Raw genomic sequence first — 19679 nt, 5'->3', positions numbered from 1 at the left:
TTTCCATACTGTGTCTCGGATGTCGTCAGTTTTTGAAATATTGCTTCAGGGCTTTTATGTGGGATGTTCAGATGGTAATTAGAGAGGCATTGCGGAGAGCGCCTGTATCACGGAGTTGATGTTGCTTGCATGGTTTCGGAACTGAATAATGCTTCTGGTTCGGGTAGGTCTGTAAAGTGAGACCCCACAAATTAACCACCAAGTAATTTGTCTTTTACCTCCTACATAGATCACTCCTTCGAGATCAAAATAATAGTAGCAACCCATAATGTAAGGTCTGGAGATGGAACGGGGATTTCTAAAGGAAAAAAGTTGAATGCATTTTCAAATAATGCTCAATTTGTGCTAGTGGTTGAAGGTGAAACCCACCACCACTCAGTTTTAGGGACCAGCACTTATTTATCCTCACTAGGCTTTGACCCAGAGCAAGAGAGAAAAACACAAAAGGGTAGGGTATGGGGGGGGAGGTGGCAGAAAGAAAAATATCGAAATCAGTGACAAAGAAAGTAGGGAGGAAAAACAACCTGAAATGGGCAGGGAGAGCCTAGTGGTGGATGAAAGTGGCATGAGATGCAAGCAAGGCTACACATCCTTGGTAATCAGCACATTCGAGAGAGCCGGATGCAGGCTTCTGAGCAGAACTTTGGGCCCCTGGCACTTATTCTTTTACAAACTAAGCACTGTTTTCAAGAGTCCTACTGCCTGAGCCTGAGATGATTTTACAATGTTATTTGACCTTGGCCTTTGTTGAAACATTTTAGGTCTGAATATATGGTTTAAATCTTTTAATTGATAAATGAAACCACAAATAGACAGTATACTGCCATATTGCAAATGGAACAAATGGACAAACTTTCTTCTTTCCAATTTTCCAGCAGAAGAACTGAAGCTAATCGCTAAAAATTCATATCTTCTAAAAGTTGGGGAATACAAGTGCCTCCAATTCGCAATGAGCATAGAGGTCCCATATAAAGCAACCTCCAAAGTATGTTCCTACATAAACTCTGGACTTAGTCTACATTGAAACCTCTCCCGGCTGGTCAATCAATTACATCTTAAGGCTTAGGCCACAGTGCTTTTCCTTTCTGTGCTCATTATCCCATTAGGTTCTGGATGCCCATTGTGTTTTACCCTAGTAGTTTTAATGCCATCCAGAAAGGGGACAGCAGAATCATTTTGAAAGAAGGTATATGTTTTCTCTTGTTGCTCCACTTTCAGGTGTGCCAGGTGATTCACCATGTCTGGAGCTCCATTGCCTGTAGCTCCTTTCTAATCTCCAAGAGTATATGCTTCTTTTACAGAGTTAATGGACTAAGGTCAGGGAACAGATGGACCCTAAGATTGAGGAATGACATCTCCTTTCATTAACCACATCAATGCTAAGGGAATTTTCACCCGGTGCTCATATTTTTGAAATCCCATTGTTCATGACGAGCTCAACTCGTCATGAGCACACGACCATGCATGATGAGCTGAGCTCGTCATGAGCAGCAAAGGGGTTAAGCTACAACTTTTGTAAGTTGATCCCTGTCACCGGCCAACCTTATCACCATCATGATTGTACCACTTTCCCGCTCCCTTTCCATAAAGGCCCTAGTAGGAAAACAAAAGACAATAGGCAACATCCCAGCACCTTCCTGTGCACCCATCACATCCTTTACCAGGGAAGAGACCATGCCACTTATGGTGCCACCTGACTGAGCCGGGGGCATCCCCACAATATGTACTTATGTCCCTTGGTGCACATGTTCCAAAGCCTCTGGTTGGCCCTCCATGTTAATTAGAGTATGCACCGCTCAATCTTGAAAGCCAGAAATGGTGCCCATAAATCTTTATACACTAGGTGCTAGAGCCCACCCGGACCCATACTGTGATCCAGGTGTCGCCAGCCCGATGATGAATTATGCCACTACATGCGAGTGAGATGCTTGCTTTTCCCAGAACCACATGTTCACAGAATATGAATGCAATAGTATTTGACATTAGCCCTACCCTACCTCAGTAGTACAGAAGACTGATTACCTCGGGAGGATGGCAGGATTGGGCTTCCGCACCTCTTCCACTCCAAGAGTTAACACATGTTCTAACTACTTACTGCACACATACAATATTAAACATTATTGCATTCCTCTAGAAAATGAATTTGATTTGCAATTGACATCAGTTTGTGGACATAATAGCGAAAGTAATTACTCCACTAAGAAGATTATCCCATCTCTCACTCATCCTACTTGTTGTAACATTCCAGTTTAGCCTTTCCAAGGTCATTATGATTCTCTTATCCCTCCGCCCATTTCTTCTGCTCCTCAGACAGTTTAATTCTCTTGTCACTCTCAGTTCTCTTCTTTATCGCTTGACCAAACAAGCCAATTATGCTCTCCATGAAGGTAATACTTGACCTATGCAATGCCCACATTTTTCATCTAATCTTTTCGGTTATTGGACCCATACTAGTTGATCTCTGAAATCTTCCTATTGCTAGTCAGTTAGTTAGCTTCACAACTGTAAACAAGTTCTTATCTTCCCATCTTTGATGAATTTCTGACCCATATCTTTACTTCCCCTTCTAATTACAATCTGTGAAAAACAAATCAGCTCTCAGCTGTCACATTTTTAAAATCCAGCCATATTCTGGACTACACCCAATCTGGAGTCTGCCACTTCAAAGACTGAGTCTGCTCTTTTCTCTATCTTTTCTGATATTTAGTTGCAAGTAGACCAAGGAGGCTTTTCTGTCTGGTTTAACTTGATCTGCCTGCGGCCTTTGACTCAGCAGCTGACAACATCTTACTTTCACATATTCATCCAGTTAGCGAACTCTGTCACCTAGATTACATCTAAAAGATCAATTTCAAGCCATCTATCACCTTTCCATTCTGCCTTCTGGAAAATCTCATACAGTGTTCTCTCATGGCTCATCAATCTATCCGTATGCTCTCCAGTGTATATGTGTCTTGCTAAAAGTATTAATTCTTTTGGCATCTCATTAATTTCTTAGACAGACAACACTCAAATCCTTACATAGCTAGATCAGTTGCATCAACTTTTACAAAATTGCCTCATTTCATCATCACTTGGATGAGCGACAACTCTCTAAAAATCAACTTGGATAAAACTGACCTTGGTTGCCAGGCAAGCAGGGCACTACTCCCGCCCCTGTCACAATGTGTTTCTTCTTTGACAGAACTCTTTTGCTATCTACTCCGATTGGCAACCTTTCTTCTTTCTGTTTCTTTCCCCTTCATCTCATAGGTAAGATCACTCCTTTGCACATTTGGAGGCCCGTCAGACAGTGATGTAGATGGTTATTTTCTCACTATTGCAACTCATTTTTATCATGGACTCCCCGCATTTGTTCTCATCCTATCTGTTGCAAATTCAGAATGCTGGACATTGTCTCATTTTTCAATTAACACAACATGCTCTGTTCCCTTCTTTTATCCTTCACTTTCACTATGTGTCCACAGCTTGAAAACGATCAACATTTTTCCTGACTCAGTGAAATGTACATTTTAATTCAATATTACTACTATGGATATGGCATTGCACTTTTTAAAATCTATTAAGTGGGGATCTCTTAATGACCTGGGCCCCATGCAGACTTACAATACTAAGGCATTTTACATTGGACCCTCATTGCCATTTACTTTTCCTTCAAATCTGGCAGTCTCCCTAATGAATGGAAACAGGTGTGTATAGTTCAGCTGCAGTTTTAGATCCTTTAACACCATCTAGCTACCAGCCAATTTCACTTTTACCTTTTAGTGCAAAAGTCCCAGAAAGAATTGTCAATAGGCAATTAACAGACTTAATTTCAAACAATTCTCTTAAGAACCCCTTTCAGACAAGCTTCCCTCATATTATGGTACTGAATTTGCACTGATAGCAGTACAAAACCAACTTGATCAGGTAAGCATGGTGGCCCTCATTCTTGACCTTTCTGCTGCCTTTGACACTGCTTGTCTTTCTTTGTTTTGGTGTTAGTTAGGCATGTGGAAATTGGAGTGAGAGGGATTTCCTAATATTGGCTTTGCTCCTTACTCACAGTCAGGACACAACCAATCCTCCAAGTCTCTAATGTGGGGAGCCCGACAGGATTCTTCTAATAGTTGGGTCCTATTCAATCTGTTTGTAGCTCCCTTGGCTTAACTCATTAACAGTAAAGAGAAATCTTCCCTTGGCAAACTAATTCATGTAATACAACCAGAATGGTTGTTGGAGCCGCCCAAACTATAACCACTAGATCCCTTTGCTATCTAGTACACTCACACGACAGTAATATAGCTCATTGTTTATTTTCATAGAACAATATTCTTTACAAATGCAGTTTTTGTTAAAAACAACTCATTGTGCGCCTACAATAAAACCACATGAACAATTTCATAAAATACAACTTTGGTACACATAAAGATAAAAAACATGATCAATTAGTATTGACATTCATTAGCTAAAAACTGACAACATTTTTTTACACAAAAGGGAGAGACATACAAAGACATATGTAATTTGTCATTAGATATTGCACATTTTGAGACCTAGCATAAACAAAACCAGATCCTGGACTTGCTTAATTCTTTATCTACAGGTTAGGTTTGGTCCCTTGATCGTGCAGAAGAGGCGTCGACGCGTTTCGATGGATTCTACTGTGGTGTCCTCTGTTCTTATCTGGAACTCGGAACACTCGGAGTGAAGAGTGTTCCTGAGGTTCCAGACGTATCGGTTGGCCCGGGCTTATTAGATGTAACTTATTCATCTCTGAATAAATCCCTTTTACAAATCTATTACCTTGTTTCCTGCTTCATCCATTGAGGGATCACTTCACTGGCGATGATCGGATGACAGACTGACGAAGTTCTCAAGCCTGGAGCACTGCAAGACGAAGACCACGATTTCTGTTACACTCTCCGAGTGTCTATTTCGACTGCAGCTACTGTCGGATGAAAGCGTGAACGAAACGCTCATCTTTCCTGAAATTCCCGTTCTTTGAATAGCAGCGGTGAGACTTTAATCTAATTTAATTTGTTTTCGAGGGTCTCTTCTGCTTCCTCGGCACGCAACGTCATAACGATCTCTCGTGCATGCTCATTCTCGCGCACTTGGCATTCCTGAGCGCTCCTTAACGCATGCGGAAAAGACGTCAAAATATATGCACGCGCTGAGGCGCTGAGAGTTCTAATATTTCCAGAGTGTATTTGGTTACCAAGCAACATTGCCTTTATGACGTATTTAGCTTACAGACTCTGCATTTCTCCCCGAAGACAGAACAATGCCTGTGACTCACAATTGAACTTTCTTGCAATCGATTTTTCTGGGCTATGACCTCACAATAGCTCATCAAATCTACTAAGTATAAATTCTACATTTTGTGTATATTCTCTAATTCTCAATAACTTTCCTGGACTATACAGTGTGTTTTATGCTACATACACATTTTTAACCACTGCATTTAACATGGAAAGTTTCAATACTCCACCTCCATTCTTAGCTACTTCTGGAGAACCACCTTGAGAATGGAAGCAATGGAGAGAAGGTTTAGAAGCATATCTGGAAGCAATTGGAGGTGATAATTACACAGATAAACGTAAACTAGCGATCTTAATGGACAATTCTAGTGATGACGAAGGTGACGTTTATGAAAACGCCATTATGCAACTTGACAAGCAATACATTAAGAAAGTGAATTAAGTTGTTGCGCGCCACAAATTTTTGAGCAGATCCCAGCTAACTAATGAACTAATTGATTCCTTTGTAAAGGATCTAAGGATTTTGGCTGCCAAATGCAATTACTTTGAGTTCCATGATCAAATGGTCAGAGACCAAATGGTGCATAATGTTGCTGACGTAAAATTGCAAGAAAAATTGCTGGATGCAAAAGACTTATCACTTACCAAAGCTCTTGACATAGCCCATCGTTTTGAGGACATGAAACTGGAATGAAAGAGTTATCTGAAAAAAAACCGAATTAATTTTCTGAAAAGAAAGCTTTGACATCCGAAGTTCAAGTGGTTAGAAAGAAATTCACTAAAAGCAACAACAATAAATCTTCTTCTTTAGTAAATCACAATTTAAAAAAAGATGTAACTTGTTTCAAATGTGGTTTTCCTGGTTATGTTGCGACTGATAAAAGATGTCCAGCCGTAGGTCAAGTTTGCAATTACTGTAAATCCAAAGGACATTTTGCCAGAATGTGTAAGAGTAGGAACAAGTTCAGATACGATACAGTAGATGTAAGAAATGCCAGACGTGACAATATTCATGAGGTTTTTAGTGATACTGACGATTATGATGATTTATCAACTGTGTATGAAATTGATGAAGAGAAGAAAGATGCACCATTCTGTATGTTACAGATTGGTTCTAAAGTTATAAGAGTTATGGCTGACTCAGGTGCTAAACACACGTTAATTGGGGATGAATGGCTAAAAGATTTTCCTGATGTATCTTTACTTCCTTCTGACATTAGACTAGTCGGGTATGGGAAATAACCTATAGATGTTTTAGGTTATTTTGTTACAGACATTGCCTTTAAAGGCAAAACCATCAGTTCAAGAGTTTATGTTGCTAAAGAAGGCTCGTGTTTATTGGGATGGCCACAACAACGAGATTTAATGATCAAATTAGATCCTAATCATCCTCAACAGGTTTTGGGTTACTCTGATATGATCAGCCATATTTCTTCATTCACTGATGGTAGATGGGAAACTTTATTTCCTAGTGTTTTCTCACCTAAATTAGGATTATTGAAGAAATTTGTTCACAAAATAATTTTGAAACACGATGCAATTCCTAGAGTCCATAAGGTTAGGAATATTCCTTTATCTTTGAGGGAGTCTGTCAAAAAAGAGTTAGAACGTCTTTGTGAGTTGGATGTCATAGAAGAGATTGAATCTTCTGAAGGGCTTTCACCTGTTGTCGTCACACACAAGCCTAACGGCAAAATAAGATTGTGTGTTGACATGAGAGACCTTAATTCCAAGGTGTGGGTCGACAGACATTGTAGCAGGGTTTCCGTTCTCCCACAGAACTGTGCATAGAGATCTAGAACCTTAGTGAATTAGGGTGACCCAAAACTCACCTTAGTATCAGAAATCCCCTTACCGAGCTAGCTACAGTGTCTCATTGGTCATAACAAGCTCCCAATGACTTAGACAAACCAGAACATGAACTTTAGTTACCTCAGGAATTGTGGAACACATGAACACTCTTTCGCTCTGTAATCATTTCAAACCAGAACTTGGAGTAAAGAGGACACATGCATATTTGAAATATTTATTAATCAATGCAATGTTCTCAAACGCAGTATCTTATACAATACTAACAAACAGATTATAAGTATCAAAGTTATCAACATAGTTACTAGTCCACAGTACGCAAAAGGTGATAGCATGTTATAATGCTGAAAATATTAGGAATTAACAACACCTATTTCTCACCTCCCTATTTAGCATATTATATTATATTATGAAGGTCTCTTTTGGGTTTCTAGCAGGGCGGGTCCATACCTCTAAATGTCAGGATGAGAGGATCACATCATCAGCTAACAGCTCTCTGCATGCGAAGCATCTTCAAGTGTGTTATGCATTCTCGGTAACTCTATCTTAAACCCGCTTAGAGCCCAATGTTGGCAGCAACATTATTTGTGTTATGACTAATGTGGTGCGAGGATCAGGCCTCCCAACAACCTTGTGTTAGGTTATTCTTAGAGGGTGCAGCTCTCAATGTGCAAACAGTGTACCAAGTATACAAAGCACAACTGATATCAGAGCAATAACATATTATTCTCAAATAAATCACATCTTTCGTCTAGGTTGAAAGCTACAATAACAATTATGTGTCGTGTGCAAACTGAAGCCGAAGGAAAATATGTTGTTTAAACATTTAATAAACTCATGCTAACTTAACACAATATATAGAAGCGCAGTAACTATATGACACCCCCCCAATGATCCGAGGACGGTCAAAAAAGAACAAGCCAATACTATAAGAAAGGCATAACATGAAAGCAGAGTTCAACAATATTGAGCCAAGCTAAATGTATGTAGATGTATATAAAAATCAATAATACAAATTATGTATGAATGCCTATAGTGGCCAAACAAAAATATAAAAAAATCTTGAACTTGAGGCCAATTATAAAATCATAGGCATAGAACATATAAAAGTCGAATGTCCGTAAAAGAAAAGGCACCATTCAGAATTACTAAAAAGTCACGTGCCAGAATAGTGAAAGTCTCCAAAGCCACTCATGGGTGGATAGAATATGCAAAATAGGTAGCCACAGCTTCCAACATGAAATCACTGTCATCATCCGAAAACAGTTCAGCCATCCAATTAAGCAATGGGAAAGAACATACGTGCTCCTCCAGCACAGGCTCCTCTAGCAACATCAGAGGACAACTCGGTGGGTTCTCAAGAACGCTATGTGCCAGAAAGTCATGCGCCGCTGCGGGTATATCCCACTGACCCATTAGTCCATGCATCGCTGCCACGGCCATAACCCTTTCGCCAGAACAAACCAACTCGTGAGCAACTACGGGGCTCATCAGCTGATCAAAATCGAAGTCAGGAGATGTCGTCAAGCAGAGACACAAATCAATGGCCCAGTCGAAATCACAGCTCAGGCAATGAAACACAGGCTGGACACATGTGAAATAAGAAAATCGAAATGATAATCCAAAAGCCGTGCTCAAAGCCGCAAGCGGCAAGGTGCCATAGTAATCAAGCATCCTATTACGAAACAGTGTCAGGAGCTGTTGAACGGCCTCTTGCGCAGGATGGGCATCCACGTTTTATAAAGCAAAATACCACCAAAACGCCTGCAGCCAAAGCCAGCAAAACAGGGAATCCGCCAAACAAACTCGCGAATATAGAATGAAAGAACGCTTTGATAATACCAAATACTTTTTCAAACGTAGTCACGAGACCACTGCTAACCAATTTAAAAAAATGTGCGAGTCCAGACGTGGAGGAGACATTAAAGATTTGATGAACCAGCTCGCAGAAATGAAACGGCAAGTCAGTATTTAAAAGTGCCTGCACCTCTGTGCGTGTGTTAGCTATGTGAAGGACATAAGTTTCACGGGCCGAGCTCAGGGCCACTTCTTTTTGAGACAAAAGGGCTCTTATTCGGCTTAAACCATTGAACTCCGCTCGCAAGGTTGGGATGCGCGGCCAGATGGAAACATCTGAATTCCCATGCGTGGGTGGATATAACACGTTCTTGCAACACATCACACGTTCTGATACAGTAACCACATAGGCGATACCGACCATTAACCCACAACACTCCTCGTTATTCAAAAGTAAATAACTACCGTTAGTCAACAAAGTGAATGTGGGAACTATTGCAGGAACCGGTGTGCCTTTTAAAACACAGGCTAAATTAGGCCGGTCCTGATTACAAGAACCATGCAACTGGATGTGTCTGCATATCAGTGAACGGTCAGGCGACTGTGTGCATTCTTCACCATTCAGATTCACTTCCTTCCCTTCCTTCAGGCATCTGTATGTGTATGGTAAAGACCATGTCTCATGTAGGAAAGCACTGCCTAGTGGTTCATATCGCCCTATTGCAATATATCGCATACAATTAGTAAATTTATACAGAGCAAATGGTAAAGTAATAATACCATGGATAAGCCATGTAGCAGCAGCTGCCTCAGCTACAGAAAAGGGCAAAGATTCTAACTTTTCAATGTGTAACATAGAAAATGATGCATCTCGCATGGAAAGTATGCGCTGCTTGTCTGTCAAATTAAATGGGGCAAATAGTGATGACACGTTCATGTAACTCCAAGGCACGCGACCCGCTTTCAGAGTCTGTAGTGTCCATGCAAACTGCATCACAGAACGCAATTGATTTTGTCCATGGTACAATACAGACACTTCATCATTCACAATGTCAACTACAGAAGAGACAATATTGTTCAACGTGTAAATTCGGGAAGAAAGCATGTTAATACTGTTATCGACAACTGCAAGCACTTTTTCCAAATTTGCTTGGTCAATTGCCCTTAGGCGCTTAGCAGCCTCAATTTGAGAAATTTTCCAAATTTCATTGTAAACTGCATAAATCCACCGTTTAGATCTACCCTTAGCCGGGCCTTTTATAAAATCATTTAAATCCACATTTTCAGTCAACTGAGACAGATGTAGTTTAACTGCAACTAAAGTGGAATGTTGTAACCAATTCAGACACAGTTTCCCCACAGAGTAAGTGGTGACAGTATAGTCAGTTTCAAAACGGGGATCTGGTCTGACTTGTGTGAACGCTTCAGCCAACCCCAGAAAGCGACGTTGGCAAGAATCAGCACTTCTTTGCCACAACAGCCAACCCTTTGGATCCAAACTGGATACATTAAAGGATGAATTGTGTAATAGAGACTGTAACTCACGAATAGACAAATCAGAAAAATTACCCCAACCTGAATATTCTTCTAATTCTGGGATAATTGGTGTATTTAATTTTTTAGAAGTAGCCAATCCAAAGCATGTTGTTTGGGAAATAGTAGAATTTAGAAACAACATGTGATTCGGGATGAGACATGCATGGTGCAAAGCCTCAGTGCCTTGTACCTGCCAATCTTTGGTACCCCAAACTGATTTAAGGTCAATTATTCCCTTCCAGAACTCGTAGCCATCTACAGCCAATTTGTCTAGAAAGGACTTCGAATACAGCAACTTTGTATCGGTAAGTCTAACTTTGGACAAGGACTTTTGTGTCATTCTGAAGTAAAATGACTCAGGATTCGATTGATTAAAGTCTGTAAAATAAGTGTATTTTTTCATAAATGTACTGGAGCTTCCTATTAATGGAGCCGGGCAGTGTTCCCACTGTGTGTAATTCACAGCAACCCTCCTGGAATTCGTCTTATGCAGAAAATGATTACCATAATGTTGGAAGCAAAACAAATCACCATAATTAACAGAATCTAAATATAAGTCCTCAGCATCAAAAGCTGCATAATATTTTAAATCAGAGAATAATGCTTCTACGGCCTGAATATCCCAATCATCAGAACGTATATTTTGTTTAATCACATCCCCCATGTTAACTCTAAGCACATTCAGAACATTAATCACTTCAGTGGGCCCATGTATCTGAAATCTAACCGCATCCCACACAATCCCATCAAGGACAGGCCAAGCAGTAATGTTGACTGTATTCAAGTCTCGTTTCCGTCTGTGTGCTGAATGTGAAGAGGAAAGAGGAAAGAGGGGCCAATGTTCCATTAAGGTACTGAATTCCTGTTCTTTCTTTGACATAGTGGCCATCGATCAGGCGGAAAAAATAAAACACAAAACCAATTGACATTAAAAGTTAAAATGAAAATAGAATCAACCAAATGTATGTTAAATAGAGTGGCATATTTTGCAATAGTTGAGGGTTTCTTTGAAAGTTCCGAAACAGAGTCAAAAGAGAATCTGGACTGGTCGGCCAAACAAGTCTGCACATCTGGCATTGATAAATCAGCAGGATAGGTGTAGTTCAGCTCATCAATGTTAGTAACAGGAATAGTATTTAATAAAGGACTGGATATAGCAGGCATCTCGAGGGACACCTCCTGTTCTGCACCAGAAGTAATAGCCAGCACAGAATGCCTCACCATGGAAGGACAGGATACAGCCGGTGTCATGCTATGAAGAATCGGCCACCCTGTGTGTCTTGACATTGTCAAAAGAAATAAATCTGTTTTCCTTACGACCTGGAAGTGGTGGTAATATGACTGTTCTTGTGCCCTTCACTCGAAGAACACGAACCGGTGCACGATATGAGGGACCAAACTCTTTCTTGTTATCGATCTTCTCTCGAACCAGTTCTCCAACTTGGGGTAGCCAGCCAACTACCGGGATCTGCAACGCATCATCCGATGTGGAGGGCAAATGTTCCTTTGATAGACTGTCTCTGGTCTTTTGTAGATCCTGTAAAACATTGCAGTGTTCATCTACGTCAAAGGCCGTGGCCTGGGCCTTGCAGTCTAGACCGTTGAGGTCAGGAATGTACATCTTGATACCAAAGAGCATTTCGTATAGGGTCCGCCCACCCAGAGACCTTCTAGGGAGATTATTAAGAGCACTCTGCACGCCATTAAGGTGGGCTAACCAGTTTCTGCCAGTGCCTATAACTCGAGCTGTCACAGATTGCTTTAAGTCACGGTTCATTCGTTCCACTACACTGTTACCCTCAGGTCTGTACGGACTCGAAAACTTGACTTGGACCCCCAACGAAACCATAGCATCCTTATACGCCTTAGAGGCGAAAGCCGGACCCTGATCCGAATGGAAAGTACCACAGGCAAAAATCCCTACAAAGACACGCAAATCTCTTATGACAGTCCAGGAATCAGCGCTGCGATGGGGCCATACCCACACAAAGCGTGTGCATGAATCTACTGCTACTAAGATGTACTTATATGCAGTATCAGAAGAAAATGGACCGCAGTGATCTAAATAAACGCATCCTAGTGGTTTATTAGAAATGTACAACTGCGTCTGGGGCGGACGCGCAGCAGTCGAAGGCTTGATCTGCTGGCAAATGTCACATTGAAGGACATAATCACGCGTCTGTTTGTACAGTCCCCGCCACCAGAACCTCTGTTGTAACTGAGTAACAGTGGCTGAGACGCCCGCATGCGCAGACGCCACACCTTCATGAACCGCTGTAATCAGAGTTGCTCTGCGATCCGAGTTGGGAACTAAACGTTCACCAACATCAGGAATTTTCACATAAGGAACCTTGTCGGGACTTAAGTGGTATGTGTACTTCGAAGGGAACCCCGCAGGATATTTACCTCCCTTTTCAGTGGCAGCTACAGCCGCCAAGATGTCATCATCTATTTTACTTTTGGACCTTGTGACAGCTTTAACTAAGTATTTTGATACCGAAAATGTCGCCGCTTCATCAGCAAGCGAATTACAGACAGCGTGAACTCCCACGCGCTGGTGGCCAAGAGTATGAATCACAAACACGAGCGGCAACTTGTCTTTAAGTTCCGCCACTCGGACCCAGATCATTTTATGTTTTATTGTGCTACCTTTGGAATCACGAAAATCATTCTGAATCCAAAAGAACAAGTTCTCATTGTAAGACTGGACACAGTAGTAAGAGTCACTTACGATTAAAGTTGTCACACTACGATCCGCGTACTCCAATGCAAGCATCAGAGCACGAAGCTCAGCTAATTGTGCGGTGCAGTCCCCAAGCGTCTGCGTGTGCACGACACTGGACTTGAACTCATCGTTCACCATTGTACCGACCACAATGGCGCATGCGGAAACGTAGGCATGTTTAGAGCCATGCGCAACCTGCGCCGAACCATCGGTGTAAATGATGCAATGGAAATCCTCCAATGGCCGCATTGCTAAAGGAGCAGGATGAACAAACTCATACTGTAAGTACTCCTGCGACCGTAAAGTGGCGTCAAAAATAAACGTGACATCCTGGGATGACAAGGATGTAGCCCATTGAATCCACCGAGGGTGCAAAGCTTTGGAATTAGGTACACTGGCTTTCGTAACCGCCTCTAAGGCAGGACACGGGGTAACAACCAACATGCGTTTTCCCTGTGACAGGGTACGTTCCTTGAGAATTGCCATCTGCACAGCCGTCAAAACTTTTTCCACAGTGGAAAATCGCATTTCAGCCGAAGTGTACAAATGTGACTTGTAAGCAATAGGTACTGTATCTCCCTCATTAAAAGTCAGGTACGTGAAACCCACCGTCCCAGGGATAATTCTTATCACCAGGTTGGTCTGGTTATCACAAGTCTGTAAGTATTCAGAAGCGAGCAAATCAGTTTGCAAAGACTGCAGAATAGCTGAATGCTCAGGCAGCCAGCATGATTTGGAAAAAGATGGTTGTATCAAAGCATATAAAGATTTGATACGCTGGGCATATTCCGGAATGTAAGTCCTCCCGAAATTCAAAAAGCCCAGTAAAGACTGTAACTTTTTCAGTGTTGTTGGAGAGCGCAACTGGGCGCATTTCTCCAGGAAATGAGGAGCCAACCCCTTTTCTTCATTGTTAAGCTCGTAACCCAGAAACAACACTGTGTACTCTGCAATGTGCGATTTTGCAAAGTTAAATTTGTAACCCATGTCTGCAAAGCTACAAATTATGCTGTTAACATGACACAGATGCTCCCAAAGTTCGTCGTCTGTGAGATAAATGTCATCCACATAGGAACAAGCAACTGGGTCGATTCTCTCCAAAAGAGAGACTATGCGGGCGGAAAATACTCCAGGAATGTTCTTATAGCCCATCGGGAGACGCCGAAACATTTTTTGCACACCGCAGCAAGTAAAGCTGGTCCATTGGGAACTTAGACCATCTAATCTATGGGCATAAAAACCACTGGAAATGTCAAGCGTGCTTTTGAACTGTTTACGCTCAAGACTATTCACTAAAGCAGAGCCGTGAGTATTCTGTACTGCACAGTTACGGCAATGCGAGTTCAAATGCCTATAGTCCAAAACCAAACGATATGAGCCGTCCGGCTTGTTTACAGTAAAAAGGGGGTTATTCATCGGTGACACACACGTTTCAATTACACCTTGATATTCCAATTGTTCAAGGATAGCCGCGACTGAAGCTTTTGCTTCATGCCGTATGGGATATTGAGGTTGAGGCTGCGGTTGAGACCGTAAAGGAATCTTGTGGCTTGGAGACAATTTATCCCAGCCACATTGATTGCGGTACACAGCCGGCGCAAGCGCCAGAGCCCACTCTTCTGCAAAATGCAGCGCTTCCACTCTCGATACAGTGTGCGCGAAACTGGGGAGGATCACCTCCTCCCCTCCCGGAGCTGCGAGACCAAAAGGCGGGGGCCAGTCAGCCTCCGAAAGCAAAATGTCATACGTAGACGAAAGATTTTCCCAAAATACCCCTTTTACAGTTCGCTGCATGTCACCTTCTATTAACAGGACAATTTCAAAAAGTCTTTCAGGGGGAGCAACATGTGTATCAGCCGTTTCAATCACAACATAAGTGTCAGTTGCTGTCACCTTCAACAGTGGACGGAGGGCCTATCTCACTATGGTAATCTCCACCGCGCTGTCCAGCAAGGTCAGAGCCCACGTCCGATTCCGAAGCTGCGTTCTCACTATCTGGGGCATATCGATGCGCTGTTAAGGCGGCGACTTTCTTCTTGGCAAACTGCGGTCTCTTGGGCGAAGTGCCTTCCTGCTGCTCTCCACCGTTACGTGGGCGGGGCTGACCACGTCCTTGCTGGCCACCCCGGCCCCTGCCGCCCCTCCACCGCCGGTTGACGGAGCCGATGAGTCCTGAAAGGTACGAGGAGAGCGTTGGTCAGAAGCCTGAAACCTTTCAGGTGATTTAATCATCGTGCGATTGCGCAAATCATAAACTCGATCCGACTGCGCAGGCAACGGAGACGCAGGACGAGAAACCTGTGTTTGTTGTTGCTGTTGCTGTTGCTTACCCTGATTTTGCTTTTTCGGCCAATTTTGTTACTGGGACTTGGGTTGAGCACCCGCTTCCGAAGACTGCCCCTGGGGCTGCTTTTTCTCCTTATCAGAAAAAGTCTTAAGCCCCTTCGCATTGCGGCCAACCGTCTTATAAGCTGCCACAATTATTCTTGCTAACTGACGGGATTTCTCGGCATCGGGTATTAACGCGAAAGTGCTAGCCACCTGAAAGTTCACTGCATCCCCCTTGACATTCGCAAGGATCAGATCGCAAACTACATCAAAGGTGCCACACAGGGGCATATCCAACTCAACCGCCGACTCCGGTCCGTGATCATCCTGAACACGTTTAAGGACCGCAGACAGATTGGACATAGACGGGGTGCCATAGCATCTCGAATAGACTGCTGCAAAAGTCTTACCCCATGTCTCACAGTCAACAAGTTCAGGGGCCAAATCTTTCGGCAAGCTAAGCGTAAGAATCCGGTGTTTCCCACCAGGATTCGTATTAGGAAACACAGCCTCCAGCTGGTCGAATTTCTCGGCAAGTCAGAAAGGAAAGTCATCCTTATCCTGGGGCTTCTTGCCCATAACGGAATTCACCATGACAGGACTGATTTTCAAACCAGCCTGACCTGCTTGAAGCTGCGCACCCCTAGGGGCTGCGCCCTGAACATTACGACTCGTGTAATGAACAAGTGCCCTAATCACTTCAACTGCGACCTCGTGAAGACGTCGCAGGTCACCCACGTTACAAGTGGCGCGATTAGGGTGAGGAGTAAATCCAGCCAAAGCGGGCCAAGGTGTGCCCGGAATGGACAAAGGACCTAACCTCGGAGCAGTTAAAGAATGGGGTAGGGCGCCACCAAACCAAACTCCATGCTGCCAAACATCTATAGGTATCTCCAGTGCCCTGTACGGAGCATACACAGCAGATACAGCCGAGGGAGTGTACGAGTGGAACACCCCAGAATTAGCGTCCACTGCCGGAAAAGTTACCCACAAATAAAAGAGTTCGTATGGGTAAGCATGCTCCGCACTCACCACCATTACCACAGCCAAGCCTTCCAACGGAACATCAAAAGTCCGCAAATGGTCACGCACCGCAATGCGACTATGAAGCGGGATGTCCACGGCTTGTGCCATGACAGCACAGGAAATAGAAAAAACAAAGTAACCTTTGTAGCACAACTGGGTAGTAATTCAAGGAAACCATTTTTAGATAGATTCAAGCTTGAAAAAGACCTATTTCAAAAATAGGTAGTTTTTTTCCGACACTACCGTTTACCGAAAACGGCAATGAAGGGGTTACGGTTTGAATGATATACTACTCGAGTGTCATGATATAAGTCCACCAACGTTGGGCGCCATGTAGCAGGGTTTCCGTTCTCCCACAGAACTGTGCATAGAGATCTAGAACCTTAGTGAATTAGGGTGACCCAAAACTCACCTTAGTATCAGAAATCCCCTTACCGAGCTAGCTACAGTGTCTCATTGGTCATAACAAGCTCCCAATGACTTAGACAAACCAGAACATGAACTTTAGTTACCTCAGGAATTGTGGAACACATGAACACTCTTTCGCTCTATAATCATTTCAAACCAGAACTTGGAGTAAAGAGGACACGTGCATATTTGAAATATTTATTAATCAATGCAATGTTCTCAAATGCAGTATCTTATACAATACTAACAAACAGATTATAAGTATCAAAGTTATCAGCATAGTTACTAGTCCATAGTACGCAAAAGGTGATAGCATGTTATAATGCTGAAAATAATAGGAATTAACAACACCTATTTCTCACCTCCCTATTTAGCATATTATATTATATTATGAAGGTCTCTTTTGGGTTTCTAGCAGGGCGGGCCCATACCTCTAAATGTCAGGATGAGAGGATCACATCATCAGCTAACAGCTCTCTGCATGCGAAGCATCTTCAAGTGTGTTATGCATTCTCGGTAACTCTATCTTAAACCCGCTTAGAGCCCAATGTTGGCAGCAACATTATTTGTGTTATGTCTAATGTGGTGCGAGGATCAGGCCTCCCAACAACCTTGTGTTAGGTTATTCATAGAGGGTGCAGCTCTCAGTGTGCAGACAGTGTACCAAGTGTACAAAGCACAACTGATATCAGAGCAATAACATATTATTCTCAAATAAATCACATCTTTCCTCTAGGTTGAAAGCTACAATAACAATTATGTGTCATGTGCAAACTGAAGCCGAAGGAAAATATGTCGTTTAAACATTTAATAAACTCATGCTAACTTAACACAATATATAGAAGCGTAGTAACTATATGACAACATCCCCTTCCCAATATTGGTGAGATGTTTTCAAAACTTAAAAATGCTTCTGTGTTCACAACATTAGATCTATCTAATGCATATCATCAGATAGCTCTGCATGAAGAGAGCAAACCCTTAACATCTTTCATTACCACAGAAGGAGCGTATAGATACAAAAGAATGCCCTTCGGGCTTGTGTCAGCTTCATCAGTCTTCCAACGTGCCATGCACAAATTGTTTAAGAATGTAGCTAATGTGCTTTACTTTCAAGATGACATATTAGTCTTCGGAAAAGATGAGAAAGAACACTCAGAGGTCTTATACCAAGTCTTATCTATTTTGCAAGATAGTGGGTTGACATTAACTAGAGAAAAGTGTAAATTTAACATGGAATCAGTTGATTACTTAGGCCATTCCATTAGTAAGAAAGGGATATCACCTAAGCAAAGCTTAGTAAAAAGCTATTGAAAATGCCCCGGAACCCACTAATAAGGATCAACTCAGGTCCTTTTTAGGACTAGCTGAGTACTACGCCAAATTTATACCAACTTTTGATGACAAGAAAAAATATTTAAGAAATTTGATGAAAAATCACCAGTTATTTATTTGGGATTCTAATTGTAAGGAACAATTTTCTTATCTTAAGAAATGCATTGCTTCTGCTCCTTCCCTATCTCCTTTTGATACATCTTGTCAATCATTTATTGTGTCAGATGCTAGCAACGTTGGCATTGGTGCAGTACTTATGCAAAAGCAAAAAGAAGGGGATGTATGACGTTAGCACGCATACTATTACCACGCATACCTTTACAACACGGTATTTACAACGAATACCGTTACAACGCATAGCGCTTTGAGGTGCTGGATAGTGGTAACTATAATTTTATATTCCAACTCCAGTCCCCGTGGACACTAGGGAAGGTGTTGGATATAAAATTAAACTTATTCCCTATCCTAGAGCGCCCCCCAGCGCAATGCGTTGTAATGGTATGCGTGGTAATGCCTGCGTTGTAATGGTAGTGCGTTGTAACAAATGCGTGCTAAACTTTGTATACCAAAGAAGGTCTTGTTACTATAGCTTTTGCGCCTAGGCCATTGTGTGGTGCAGAAGACAAATATTCCACTCTGGAAAAAGAAGCCCTTGCTTGTTGGTGGGGAATTGAGTATTTTCGCAAATATGTTTATGGGTCTAGATTTGTTGTAAGAACAGATCATCGTCCACTCGTTGATCTCTTCAAAACTAAGGGTTGTAACAAAGCTACTGCCAGAATAGCCAGGTGGCAATATAAATTACAAGAATTTCATTTTCATGTGGAATATATTCCAGGTGCGAAAAATGTTTTAGCTGACTGTCTTTCGAGACTGCCCATTGATGATGAGGATGTGGTTGCTTGTGATGAAGATCCTGATAGAGTAGTTTCTATATGTGAAGTCTCTAATGGTTGCATTAAAGAGGAGGATTGGAGTGTTGCGGGCAGTAACGATGAGGACTACAAATGTGTCATGTCTTTTGTAAAGAATGGTTGGCCTAACAAATCAACTTTGTCTCAAGATGTTTACCATATTTTCAGATTGCTCAAGAGTTGTCAGTGCAAAATGACATTTTACTAAGAGGGTTACAATCAGTGGTTCCTCGTGATTTTAGGGATGTTGTGCTTGAGATGGCTCATGAAGGACATCCTGGTACGACTGGTATGAAAAGGAGAATCAGGTGTGAGTTTTGGTGGTCCAGTATTGACAGATCTATTGAAAGAAAAGTTTGGTCATGTGTGGAGTGCACTAACAGTGACAAGTCACAAAAGGTTGTGAACTATCATCATGATTTTGTTTCTAGGCCCACAAGACCCTGAGAATGTGTTTCCATTGACATTGCTGGGCCTATGAGTTTTGGTCATAATCCTGTTTATGCCATAGTTTTAATCGATCAGTTTTCTCAATGGCCAGAAGTGAAATTTGTTCCT

Source organism: Lissotriton vulgaris, chromosome 3_1, assembly GCF_964263255.1.
Source record: "Lissotriton vulgaris chromosome 3_1, aLisVul1.2, whole genome shotgun sequence".
Lineage (NCBI taxonomy): Eukaryota > Metazoa > Chordata > Amphibia > Caudata > Salamandridae > Lissotriton > Lissotriton vulgaris.
The sequence above is the reverse complement of the archived record's forward strand: the minus strand, read 5'-3'. Positions refer to the sequence as shown.